We start from the raw sequence: 13,038 nt of genomic DNA, 5'->3' as shown, positions 1-13,038 counted from the left end.
TATATATACGTATATATATAAGATGTCAAAAAAGACAAAAACGCAGTATTGCAGTGTGCAATGATACCTTTCTTATTGGACTAACAAAATATATATCCTGTATATATCCTAAAAAAACATGTTTTGGCTATAGATATACATATAGTCTATCTATCTATACACTGAAAACTTTTTTTTTTTACGATTTGGAAGGAAAGGGTTAAGCCCCCTGTCAGTTTGAATAATTCCTGTCCCAGAGACATAACGAGAATTAAAAGGGAATCTCTTCAACGAAGAAGGAATTTGTGCGCAAACAAAAATTTTAAGTGTATTTTCCCACCCGGTAAGCCATAGGTGCTGCATACAGCCGCCTATAGAGATCAATGGCTCTATATAGCTGTACAGCAGGCATACGCCGGCACTTGCATAAACCTGCGCGTATGCATGAACGTATGCCCCCAACACTGCATGAGGCCTTACACAGCATTCAGCGGAACAGGTGGATTTTTCCCTCACCTCCTGTTCTGATGACAAATGTATAATCTGGGAATTCCTATCACTTTCTTTCACAAAAAAATATAGAGGGTGAATCTACCCAGCAAGGGCACAGCAATAAATTCCTGACAAGGGTTCTACTCCTTCACTATGCTATCCAAAACTTAAATACAAAAAACGCCTGAGGTGTCAGATATACTTTCCCCCTGCTCCCACCAGAAATATGTACAACAGTCAATGAACAATAGAAATCACCAGCACTCCAAATGTGGCTCTTTGATGCCACATTTTTTCTGAACTTTTCTTCTTTTCTTCTCTCGGTGCCCATCAGATCCACCATGTGTGTGCACAAGCAATGCTTCACAAATGAAACAACCCACTCCACTCATGTGGCTTCACTTTCTTCTAATGGTCAACCTCTGAGCGTAGTGCACATGACACCATATGATAACCCCGATGTGTGCAGGCCTTCAGAAAAAAAACAGAATTTAGGCCCCATTCACACCACGTGAAATGGGCTTTTTTGTTCAATGCTGGTCCATTGCCTTGATAAGTCAAACGCCATTGTTATCTGTTTGCTTTGCATTGGTGTGTACTGGGCAAAAAAACAACATGCTGCATTTAAATGTAGCACAACACACTGGAACATGGTATAACACATTGCAACACCCTGTAATATGCAATAAGAAGAAAAAAATAGCTCCTGTTGGGAACATTTCTGGCGAATTTGGGCATACTCTTAAGACTAATCAGACAAGATGGTGGACACTAAAAGACCAAAGTCTGTCTCTGAATGACTGCAGTGGTCAATATGGTGGCTTTTCTTCATATTGAATGGAGTTCTTCTACAAATTTTCATACATCATTGGTATGCATTTGTTGCCCATATGCTGGTTAGTCCTTTTGTGCTGCAATAAGCAACTACAATAATATGAATGTTAAGGTAGCTGAAAACCTCTAAAGCATGCTACTGTGTACCATCATATAATAATATACAGAGAGAGCTCTGGAAAATGGACAGCTGCATCTTCTGATTTTGTATAACATTGCTTTGTGAGTCACCCCAAGCAGGTCTGGGGTTATCGAGGAGCAGTCCCTGGGCTTTCAATGGAACTTGGAGATGCAACCTTTAGCAGTTGAGACCTGTGCTGAAACCTCTATTATGGTTTGTTAATAGGTGACAATAGCAATCAGGTCAGCACCCCCCATTATTGGAAGATGGGCAGTATATTTGGAACATGAAATATGTGCAGACAATCTGGATGTGGTTGGTGATTTGTCAGACGTGTACCTAAAAGCTGCATGGCCCCTGTGCAAAATTTAATCAGACCTTAAAGCATATCTAAATCCCAAAAACAATAATTCTGGGCTGGCCTTGGCCCACACGGGGGACCAGTTGTGGCTGGCAAGTGCTGGGATTTCTAGTTCCTCAGCAATAAAATGTTTTTGACATCTTGGCTTAGCTCACCTTTAAAGTTCTGAGAAATGATGACGCAACTGTACTCTATAATGCCAAAGCACCTTGTCACCTTTGAAGTATTAGTAAGTGTTTTCTTTATGTGTGACAATCTTAAACATGCAAGATTGTTTAGGAAACACTTCAAATTGGGCATTAAAAGCACGAAAACAGTCAGGATTCTGTAACTAGAAGTGTAAGTACTGTAACAGTTCATGGCGGGCTACACTGAATTTTGGTATGTTCTTAAATCACAATTAATTATTTCTGTTTCCAATTTTTTTATAATAATTTTTTAAACTTGAAAAAAATAATTGTGTATATCATCATATTAGTTTAAGTTGCAGAGATGTGTAAGCATGTTGCTCAAGATGAACTAGTTAGGGAAGAAATATGGGTACTGCTGTTGCAAGTAGAGGCAATCAGGGGGTCAGAGGGCACCTGAGGTCTGACAGTCACTTAGCTCACTTAGCCATCAGCTATTTGACCTTATACTCTCCTCTTCCATCCTCTGAATGTGCAGTGTGGGAGGTCAGATTGATAACCAGTAGTTTTCAAACGTCAAGTGACCTTTGACCCCTAAAGTGTTAGACTCACAAAAATGTTCAAGCTAAAAACAACAAAACGCAATATAAACCCTTTCTAAAGCTGGCAATACACATACAGATTATCTGCAGATTTTCTATGGTCAGATGGAAAAAGTGCAACAGAATCCTCCAACTACGCTAAACTGTGTGAATGGAGGAATCTCCCACTGGGCCAAGCTTCAGTATCTTGCTAGTCGGCCCCTCAGGCTGTCAAAATATCTGAACAGTGCCTGCATCCAATCAGATTGTATTTTGGAGCCAGCGGGGCCGACTAGCAAGATACTGAAGCTTGGCCCAGTGGGAGATTCCTTCATCCACACGGTTTAGCGTAGATGGAGGAATCTGTTGCACTTTTTCCATCTGACCATAGAAAATCTGCAGATAATCTATAGATGTATGGCCAGCTTTAGTGAATGTGCGTAATCATAATAATTAAAGCTTGAATATTCAGATTCCTACATAAGCCAATTTGTGACTTGTTCTCTTTAAAGATCTTCAGTCATTATTATTCATTTGTGCAGCCAGCACTTGATTCTGTTTCTTTATGATCTACCTTGAATGGTACTATCAGTTTCATCATGATTTACCTTCAATAGTTCTTTCAGTTCAATTACGATTTACCTTCGATGTTTCTACCAGTTTTATCACAATTTACCTTTGATGGTTCTATAGGTTTCATCATAATTTACCTCAAATGTTTCCATCAGTTTCATAATGATTTACCTTGAAAGATAACATAATTTTCTATATGAAAATGTGGTTACTATCTTGCCCTGCCTCCTGACACATACCTGAACTCTGTATGTTGCAACACTTTTTCTGACATCCAAAGGTTTAAGGAATTCAGAGACTAAAAAAATGATGTGCTAAATAAAATGGCTTTCAAAATTCCATTACTGCTTTTCTAAACTTCTATTAAGGCTATTGGTATTGGTATTGGTATTGGCACAGTAATTCCAATTTAAAATGGAATTCAAGACTTAAAAAAAAAGAAACTTGGAATGAGACGGGTTAGAACCACTATCAGGTTTTTAAGATTGCTTCTTGTCCCATTAACAATAGTCACCAATGCAGGAAATAAGGCTACTTAATCTCTCTATTGAGAAGTTTTCCTTTTTACCATGTTGCAGGTGTCACCAGAAAAGGAAAACAAAGTTTGACTTTTGTTGGTCAAATGTTAGCTTGTGTGCAGGTGATGTTGGGAACTTGCCAGAAAGTAAGGGCTCACTTTATGACAGCAGACTATTACACTAAGCATAGTGGTCATTCGATGTATCCTATAGGTCTGTAGCTCTTCCTGTAATTATGTTAACTCAACACTATGCTATATTTTACTGAATAAATAGAACCATTGACAATCAGTGAACCCTCCATGTCAGCAGTGCCAGACTCCATCTGGAGTGCAGCCCTGGAGTGTAGGGTCTTCACCTGAGCTGCTGAAGGTCCAAAGGTTACACTGTTGATACCCCATGACGCAACTAGTGGGTGGTCTAACAGTGACAGGCAACCAACAGGTAAACAGGCGCAATACCAAGTGAAAAGGCAGAAACATAGTCAGGCAAGCATGAGGTTGAGGCAGAAGCAAAGACCAGATTAAAGGCTGAGGTCATATTCCAGAAAGTAAGTACAAAAGCAGTTTGGTCAAGCAAACACAAACAAAACTGATCAATCACTAGGTAGAGTAACTGTGTTCCCTGTATAGATGTTAAACAAGGGTCAGACCAATACCTGTAGTCCAAAGTTGGAGATGAAGAGCAATTTCATTAGCTCACAATGTCTAAGCCATCGTAGTCATGTGCGATTTGTGACCCAAGCCTGGCCCAAGCCAAGCCTTACACAATAGCTCTTAGCAAAAAGGGGTCCATGATACATTTTCCCTTTCCACAATCACAATACATATCCTCCTGGCTTGGGTTAGAACAACATGTTTTTTGGGTTGTGGACAGAAAAGCACCCAAAAATACAGAACCTTTACGCGTTCCATGGCCATAGTGTTTTATAGGGAAAATAACTCCTGAATCTTACTACAGCAAGACAGAAGTACTAGCCACCATGCTACCCTTTCAGTTGCAAAGAGACTTTATTGTTATAGCATGTTATTTTACAGTGATTTAACCTTTAATTAGGGACACATGAATTGTAATTATTGGCACTGGTTAGCCAATCAATTGTAGGATGTTTCTGTTACATCAGCCGCTTGCTGGGCTCTGTCCAAACATTCCTTCACGGGACATGTATAATCCTGCTCTGGAACATGACAGCTTTAGGTTTTATGACCAGAAAAAGAAAATAATAAACATTAATTAAGCCAGTAAGGAAACCATATGCTAAGGTGGGAAACAGAAGTTTATGCCTGAAAGCCAGACTGCCATTAATGAAAGCTTGGCTGGCAAGATGACTCCTGTGGTTTCTGCAAATGTAAGTTACAGGCATTGGGTGCTTTGTTAGCTGTCAGTGGCAGTAGTGGGATACTGTCAAATGTATAAAAGAATTGCACAGTAAAAGGGTTAGTCCACTCAAAAGTGATATTTTGGTTTTAGGTGGGACATGTTTTAGATGCTCCAACAGCAAGTTCTCCGTGCCTTAAAAGAGAACTATGGGGTGAGTGTTTTTCCCTATAGTTCTCTTAAGGGTCACAGGAGGACATGTACTAGCATCCTCCCGTGACCCAATGCTCAGTATATCGCGAGCAACAGCTCGCGGTATACTGAGACCGCCGCAGCCGAGACGGATCCCAACATTACTGTCGAGATCCAGCCAGCTGTGTGAGTGACAGCTGGCTCTGCCTATCTAGAGACAGAGGCAGCTGTGCCCGCCCCCTCCCCCATCCATTCCTCCAGTCAGCGCTGGAGGATCGGAGAGGGGGGAATCCCTGCAGGAAATTGTGACTGACAGTCATTGCTCTTTGCAGGCAGATGATCAAGAAGTGAGCGAGCGCCGGTATGTGTTCCCTCACTTCCTGATCTATTGAGCCGACCTGTGACAGGTTCATTGTCACAGGTCGGCTAGAACTATGAGGTGAGTGAAAAGCACTCACCTCATAGTTCTGCTTTAAGTATTTTTGTACATGGGTTTGAGTGAAAAAAAGGCGAGTGGTCATAAAACACTGTCAGATTTAACTAGTCAAAGCAAAGTACCAGTTACATTCTGAAAATGCCCTTTAACCCTTAACTTAATGCCCTTTTAAGAAAAACATTAAGGGCCTAGCTGCCTGTCTGTCCTCCATTGCAAAGGAAATTTTCTATTGACACAGAACACTAATTGCTTTCATAGCTTCATATAGTGTTCCTAAACTGCATATTAATTCATTTTATCCATATTTTCTTTTTCAAATGGTATCATCAAGGGAAATCACAAAAAATACTTGGTCTTCTATGGGTATAGTTATACCCTTAGGTACATAGATATATAATTCACAGCTTGTTTCAAAGAGTAACCAACCTGATAAGTGATGGTAGCCACTCTACACTGTATAGACCATCATAGAGGCATTGGCAGCATGTTTTGACTCTGCTTGATGTGTGACAAAGATCTCTTTGGTGAGGCCAGATGAGTCTTTAAAGATATGGAGCAGAGCAATTATCCTAAAAGGTTTCTAATTAATTTACTCTCAATGCCGGCTTACAGAGTGCATAGCAGTTCCCATCTCTTTTCTGTTTGTTTACTCCTTGAAACCGTTTGTTACTTATACACTTCCATACTGTAAGTGCAATTGCTTAGCATTTTTCTATTATAACAAATTGTTCTGTACAATCCAGTTTGCTGTGTGTTTTCTGTTTCACAATCTGCATAAAACCAGCTTGATTCAGCTGGTCAGAGCCTGCATTCATACTAAGGCTCCATTCATTCCAAGTTGAAACCAATGATAGATAGGCATGGGTGATGTAAATTCACAAGGTTGTTCTCAAACCCAAATACCATAAAAAAAAGCTGTGAAACCTGGGAGGTGCCACACCTTAATAAAAGTAAAAACAGATAATGAGACAGAGTTTAGAAGGACAGGTGGCTATTTTAGGCCCCCGACTTGTCAGGGCTGGAGTGCAATACACTGTGATCTCAACAAACACAAGAAAGGCCTTCAAACAATCACCAATCTAGTTCTTCGATATAGAAGGTTATCGCATTGTTTTCCTGTGATAGATGTGCAAATAGAACTATAGACATAGCAGATAAAAGCTTTACTCTTGTGTACAATGGAAGTAATAATCATACATTCAATTAAATGATCCCTGTAATCCAGGTGTACCTGTGATGATATATGTAATTATGCCCCGGTGTGTATTTGTCCAGTCGTATGTTAACATGGCACTGCTATACCTTTCCTCTCATGTTTAGTGTGTTTCAGAATCACTGTGAAGCTCTCATTCTAAATACCCCCCATAGTATATGTATGTGTTTTTTTTTTAAAGAGACACTGTTACATCATAAAAAGATTTCAGTGAAGGATATGCCTAAAAAAAGAAAACTGATTACTTACCCCTCCTGCTACCTGTGTCACTGAATTCTGCTCCATTGCAGAGAACTGGTCCCCTAAAGTCAGCTTGGAAACTGATAATCTTAGGACTGTCAATATCCTTGGTCACCCGCAGTTCTTGATGGTTCATCTTGCTGTCTTCCATGGTTTTACTTTCTCCGGCAGTGATGTGAAGGTCAACAGCAGGAACCAGTGAGAACAGTGGGGAACCATGGGGAAGGGGACATTATCATCCTTGGTTTGTAGACAGCCAGAAGCATGACATTTCTGGTTAACTCTTAGAAATAAAAAAGGAATACATATACTGATAATGGAATAGCAACATACTCTCCAGGCTGACTCCGCACTTGGGAATTTTTGCTTTGAATTCAGCTGATTCAAGCAAAGCTAGTTACCAGACAACAGAGACCTACTTGGGTATGGCTGGACTAAGGCTGACCATACAATCTGAACTAAATGATTCTCCTTTCACCTTACATACACATCTACTTATCATATACAATTATTGCCTAAAGGCCTGTAAAGGAGAGTCATCAGATGGATGGAAAATTCCAGCTTATCAAATTGTTATTTGACATGAGTCTGGCAATAAGTCCCAACAGACTCCGAAAGCAAATCTCCATGTATAATATATTGGAAAAAAATGATTACGGTGATTAGTAAATCGAATGCCAACACATAATATTTTTCCTCCAAGGTCAGCCAGACTCAGTATGTGCACAGATCACAGGATTTCCATAAGCAAATACCTGTTCCCTAAATCAACCGAAATCAGCTAGATAGATCGTAATATATTCTTCACTGACAGAAAATGTTACAATAATCTAGAATGCTGGAGGATCTCTGTAAGTGAAAGTGTGCTATTTCAAGTGCATCGTATCTTTATACACATCTTTATACGCAACATTATCACAATTGATGCCCAGACTGGTTGAATCACTTGGAAAATTCCAAGCATGTGTGGGAGGCCTACCAACACACTTCTATCATTGTAGGTCGCTTTGTAAATGCAACAATTGTGTTCCACATTCTGAAGTGTGTATCCTATAGATCTCATCCCAAGGCCAAAAAAGACAATGGGGATGTGTTGACAAGCCAAAACTACGGGGCAATAAACTAAGCAACACTAACAATGTTCAAACAAAAAGAAAGTATGGGAGCAGCAGTTAAACAAGTTAAAGTGTTAATTAAATATACATTTTTGGAAAACCAGAGATAAAATGGAATTTAACTGTAGAAACTAGCTGCAGGTTTAACTAATCACAATGTCTGAGTACATAACAATATACACAATTCACCTAAAACAGCAACTACTCCAACCAAAACCTGCAAGAGCTTAGTTATAGGTAACCTGACACAGTTCTAGTTGACCTGATGCTTAATAAAAATCAAATCCTAAAGATGCAAAACAATGCTCGACTAATATTAGATTTCAGTTAATATAATCTCAAGATAATTTAGACAATTTCATTAGCATAACAATACGTTGAGTTGAATTTTTTACCAAGGAACTAAATTACTAATACATGCCAATGCTAACTGCACATAAATGTGCAGAAAATAGTGAAATATTCCAAGTGAAGAGACCCATTGCAACCAATGGAACCAATACTGGGACATGATGGCATTCTACTGGCTCAGCAATGGGTTACTCAGGTCTGCTGCAAAGTCATTGCAATAAAATAACCCAAGGTCTTACACAGGCTAAGATAATTCCATCTCTTTCAGGTAACTCTCTGTACATTGTGTAAAGACTGTGCAAAGACTCCTTGTCAGACTAGGACAGTGTATTGTGAGGTCTACCAACATCAAATGGTTTATTGAAATACAGTGTAGGGCAGTGTAGAAAGAAAAGGTATCAGATGCTTATTGACAATTTGCCGATTATGTGGGTGACAATGAAAGCAGTTGGCTGTCACTCCCTTTTATTTAGGCTCATCAGTCAAAAGAAAAGTCATGTAACAAACTGATGGGCACTTAATGAACCATTGTTGCCTTGTTTATCGGTGCCATTAGACATGATTAAAAGATTAGCTATACACAGAAACAGTCGATATACACAGAAATGTGCCAACACCATCAAACATGCTGTGCAAGGTGCAAAGAGAAAACTTGAATGAAGTCCTACCTGTGCTTTGTGGGTTTAGAAGCTCTCTGTGCTAAAATTCAGATCTTGTTTTCCTAAGTACAGGTGTGTCTGTATTAGCTGCCTCCAGAGCTGTCAGCAAAATGTGACTCAGTTCTTCTACCTGTACAAGTACAGACTGAAATTGTTGCTGAAAAAAGCCAAGCCCAGGTCTGAAGACTAGGTGGAGCCGAGCGTGCTGTGGCCTTTAGGGCACTAAACAGGTTTGTCCTCCAAATTCCTCGGTCCTCGTCTTTCTGTGTTACTAAGTGGGCATAGCTGCTACATTCTTCAAATTCTCACTAAAGTCGTCATTGTGGGCCTGGTATCCTGGAAACAAACATCCATCACTTTTTTTTTGTCAATATTCTCCCATGGTTAGGTTGAAATGTTTTATCACCTGAATTGTTCATTTAACATCGCTTATAGATTTTTCCATGAACCTGTTCTACAGCTTTTAGGAGACCAGAGTAGCAGACCAGAGTTGTTTGAGTATTATTAAATAAAAGAGCCCTTGACATTAAGATCATGAAGTATCATGGCAAATATTTTAGCAATGGGTCTAGGAATGTGTCATAATTGGTGCCAATCAAGGTAAATGTGATTTAGCTGGGAAATAATTATTTACTGCATACAAACAGCTGGAAACTATTTTTAGTATCTACAGAGATTTTAATGTTTGTATAGCGATTTTTTGGGGGGATAGAGTAGGGAAGGGTTAGTACCCCCGTCAGGTGTTTATAGCTTAAGAGCCCATTCACACCAGGGCGGTTGCGGATCAGCGCTGTTACTGCGCTGATCTTCCAAGGGAGGTTTTGGGAGTTTTTTCATTAAGTTTTAATTGTGTTACAGCGCTGAAACACAATTAAAACGCCCAAAACCACGCTGGTCCGCACGGTTCCATTGATAACCTGCTGGAAATCGCACTGATCAGCGCAGCAAAATAGTGCACGGAGCAGATCCGGTGGCGGGCTTTTCGCATAGCGCGGACGCATGAACGGTCCTCATAGCAATGTATGGGATCGTTCATGTCGGCGGATCCGTGCGGCCGAACTGCCCCGGTGTGAACAGCTTCTAAGGGATATGAAGTCACAAACACTCCGGACATGTAATTGCATCTTACAAATTTATTGTGCAGGACAACGTCACAGACCTACAGTATATGCCTATATGTTGGGCCCTCGCAGGGTCCCTTCTTTCCAGGCAACATAGAGTGACATTGGCGTGACGCCATCGAAAGCTATCACTTCGAGCGCCCACCTATTATTTGAAGGTCTAGCACTATCTGGAGTGCAGCTTCATATATGAACTGAATCAGGTTTTTACGGTCGTCTTCTCCGCTGGGGAGATTCACTCTCTCTGTCTGTGACCATTGTCACTGGGACTGAATTTGATGGGTAATCCCAAATGTTACAGTTGTCATCACAACATACTTTCTCTCCACACATCTATGGCTGTTCTTTGGCTTTTCTCTTAATCCAAAAAGCATATTCTGGCAGATTATCTGGCATCTAACCAAACTCTCCCAGTTATGTGTGGGGTTCTACCTATAGTAGGGAGATTTGGTTGTGAACTACTCTAAGGCAGGGACTGATGTTAGATCATACTTACCTGATTTTGGGTATAAAAGGGACAGAAACATTGGTCATCCACTTGTCAGGGCAGTTAAATGTCCGGACATGATCTGACAGCTCCAAGGCTTATGTGTCCCTTAATCATTTACACACATCTGTGCTGAGCATACATGTTTATGCCTATGGAGTGGGGAGGAGAATCCAGACCTTTGATCTGTCTGGTCAGTCTTTCTACCCTGCGATTGGGCAGCTTATTAGGACCAGCATTACTATAAGAAAACACTTCTTTTCCTACAATAGGTAGTGATTAGGCTATCAGCCAATACACACATCTCCATAGAGAATCATTGATCTGATTTTATAACAGGCTCTATTTGGTTTGCTGTCCAAATAAAAGCAAGTTCAAGGAAACTTAGAGGGAAGTAACTGCCATAGCTAACCTTTTCTTCTGGTGGCTTGTTGTCATTCTGATCCATTGTCTTCAGTACCTTTTAAATCACTGTATGTATTAGGGCCGGTTCACACCATAAACAGTGCGTTTATGACACTGATGTTCAGGTCCAGCCATGCGTTCTGGTGCAGGCGATCGCACTGTTGGGGTTGGGGTGCCTGTGATGCCACAGACTGTAATGCACTGCCACGCCCCCTCCCCTGAACGCAGGAACTGGACGAAATGCGATGCAGTGCGTTCCAGAGGCTGACCACTCTGGAATTAAGTTCTGACTTTACTCTGACTTTCCTGGTTTGCATGCTTGTTTCAGATGAGTGTCATAAAGCAGACCTCAAAATTTCCACTCGCCCCCTCGCAATTGGCGTGTGAAAATAGCGTGGGGGTGAGTTGAATGTCATCGAAGGGGTGCGCCGCTGGCAGGACCAGGGATGGAACACTACCGCCGTGGTGATCGTTAGCTTCTATTCTCTCTTCTCCTCCTCTATAGCTGCAGCTACAGAGCGGCCGAGGAGGAGAAGAGAGAATAGAAGCTAAAGGTCGTCCCATCCCTGGTCCCGCCGGCAGCGCACCTCGATGACATTCAGTTCTGCTGTCTTCCCTGCGGCTGTCTTCTGCTGGTTCCTCTGCCCACCTCATCTGCCATAGGCTGGGAGGAAGACTGCAGAGACAGTGAGACACCCGGCCAGAAATGTAGGCAGCGCGGGAAAAGAAAGTTTAATCTCCCTACATTCAGGATTTCTATACCGCCCCCCACCACCACCACCACCACCACCAGGAGAAAGAAGAGGGCACCTGAATACCATCAGCTAAGTGCACTGTAAGTCCCTTCTCTTTTTTCCTTACACCGCTGACCTCTGCGCTGGGCGTCACACTGGCCTCTGCGCTGCTCATCACACTGGCCTCTTCGCGTCACACTGACCTCTGTGCGTCACACTAACCTCTGTACTGTGCGTTACATTACTGACTTCTCTACCATGCGTCACACCGCTGGCCTCTGCACTCTGTTTTGTTATTGATTTCTGTACTGTGCGTCACAACGCTGGCCTCTGTATTCAGCATTGCACCACTGACTTCTGTACGGTGCGTTGTTACTGATCTCTGTACTCTGCGTCACAACGCTGACCTGGCAGATTTAAGGCTGGGGTAGGGGTTAGGTGGGGCAACTGGTGGCAAGTAATTTTTAAGGCCTGGCTAGTAGCTCAGGACTTGACATTTTGAGCCCTGTCATATAGTATTAAAGCCAGAGACAGCCAGACATTTTCGAAAGAAGGTCATCAATAGGCACCCTTTGTATATGCTCACTACAGGCATCCTTAAGGCCCCGTTCACATTGAGCGATTTATCGCGCGATTTTTGTAGCGATATCGCTCATATTTCCGCACTATATCGCTCTATGTAGCTTCACCAATACAATTCAATGTAGCTGTTCACATCTCGTCGCTCAATGTCGCTCAATATCGCTTGTAGCTCGTCGCTGGTAGCTTGTCGCTTCTACATGACCCTTTTTTAGAGCGATTTTGAGCGATATTGCTCCTGATTGCATACAGCCCAATAGGAAGATGTCGCTCAATGTCGCTCAATGTCGCTCAAAGTCGCGCAATTTGCATGTCGCTCAGTGTGAATGGGGTCTTAAGGGTACATTGACACGAGAAGTCAATGTGCCACATCGCACGCATTTTTGAGTGTTGAAGTACATTGCGTTAGGCTGCTCATTCAAAACGAATGGGATGTAGCACACCTCAAGGCACGATCCTGTTACGGTTACAAACTGAAACCCTTCTCATCAGCCCATCTTGTCAAATCTTTTTGCAGCACAGCTCACCAAATGTATATAAAGGGGAATTTATCAAAACAGGATCAGACAGAATCTGAGAGCAGTTACCCATGGCAACCAATC

At 41.6% G+C, this 13,038-nt stretch overlaps 1 protein-coding gene across 1 annotated transcript in view; it reads right to left on the bottom strand.

The window, feature by feature from the left end:
• Positions 1-9,251, bottom strand: part of LOC108795342 (mucin-2-like) — a 93,212-nt gene extending 83,961 nt beyond the window's left edge. Inside the window, exon 1 of the mRNA XM_018566577.1 lies at positions 9,120-9,251. The gene's annotated coding sequence lies outside the window, so the exon portion shown is untranslated. The remainder of the gene's footprint in view (positions 1-9,119) is intronic.
• Positions 9,252-13,038: the final 3,787 nt, after the last annotated feature.

The sequence above is a fragment of the Nanorana parkeri genome, unplaced genomic scaffold (genome assembly GCF_000935625.1).
Source record: "Nanorana parkeri isolate BGI_ZX_2015 unplaced genomic scaffold, ASM93562v1 scaffold960, whole genome shotgun sequence".
Lineage (NCBI taxonomy): Eukaryota > Metazoa > Chordata > Amphibia > Anura > Dicroglossidae > Nanorana > Nanorana parkeri.
The sequence above is the reverse complement of the archived record's forward strand: the minus strand, read 5'-3'. Positions and strand labels throughout refer to the sequence as shown.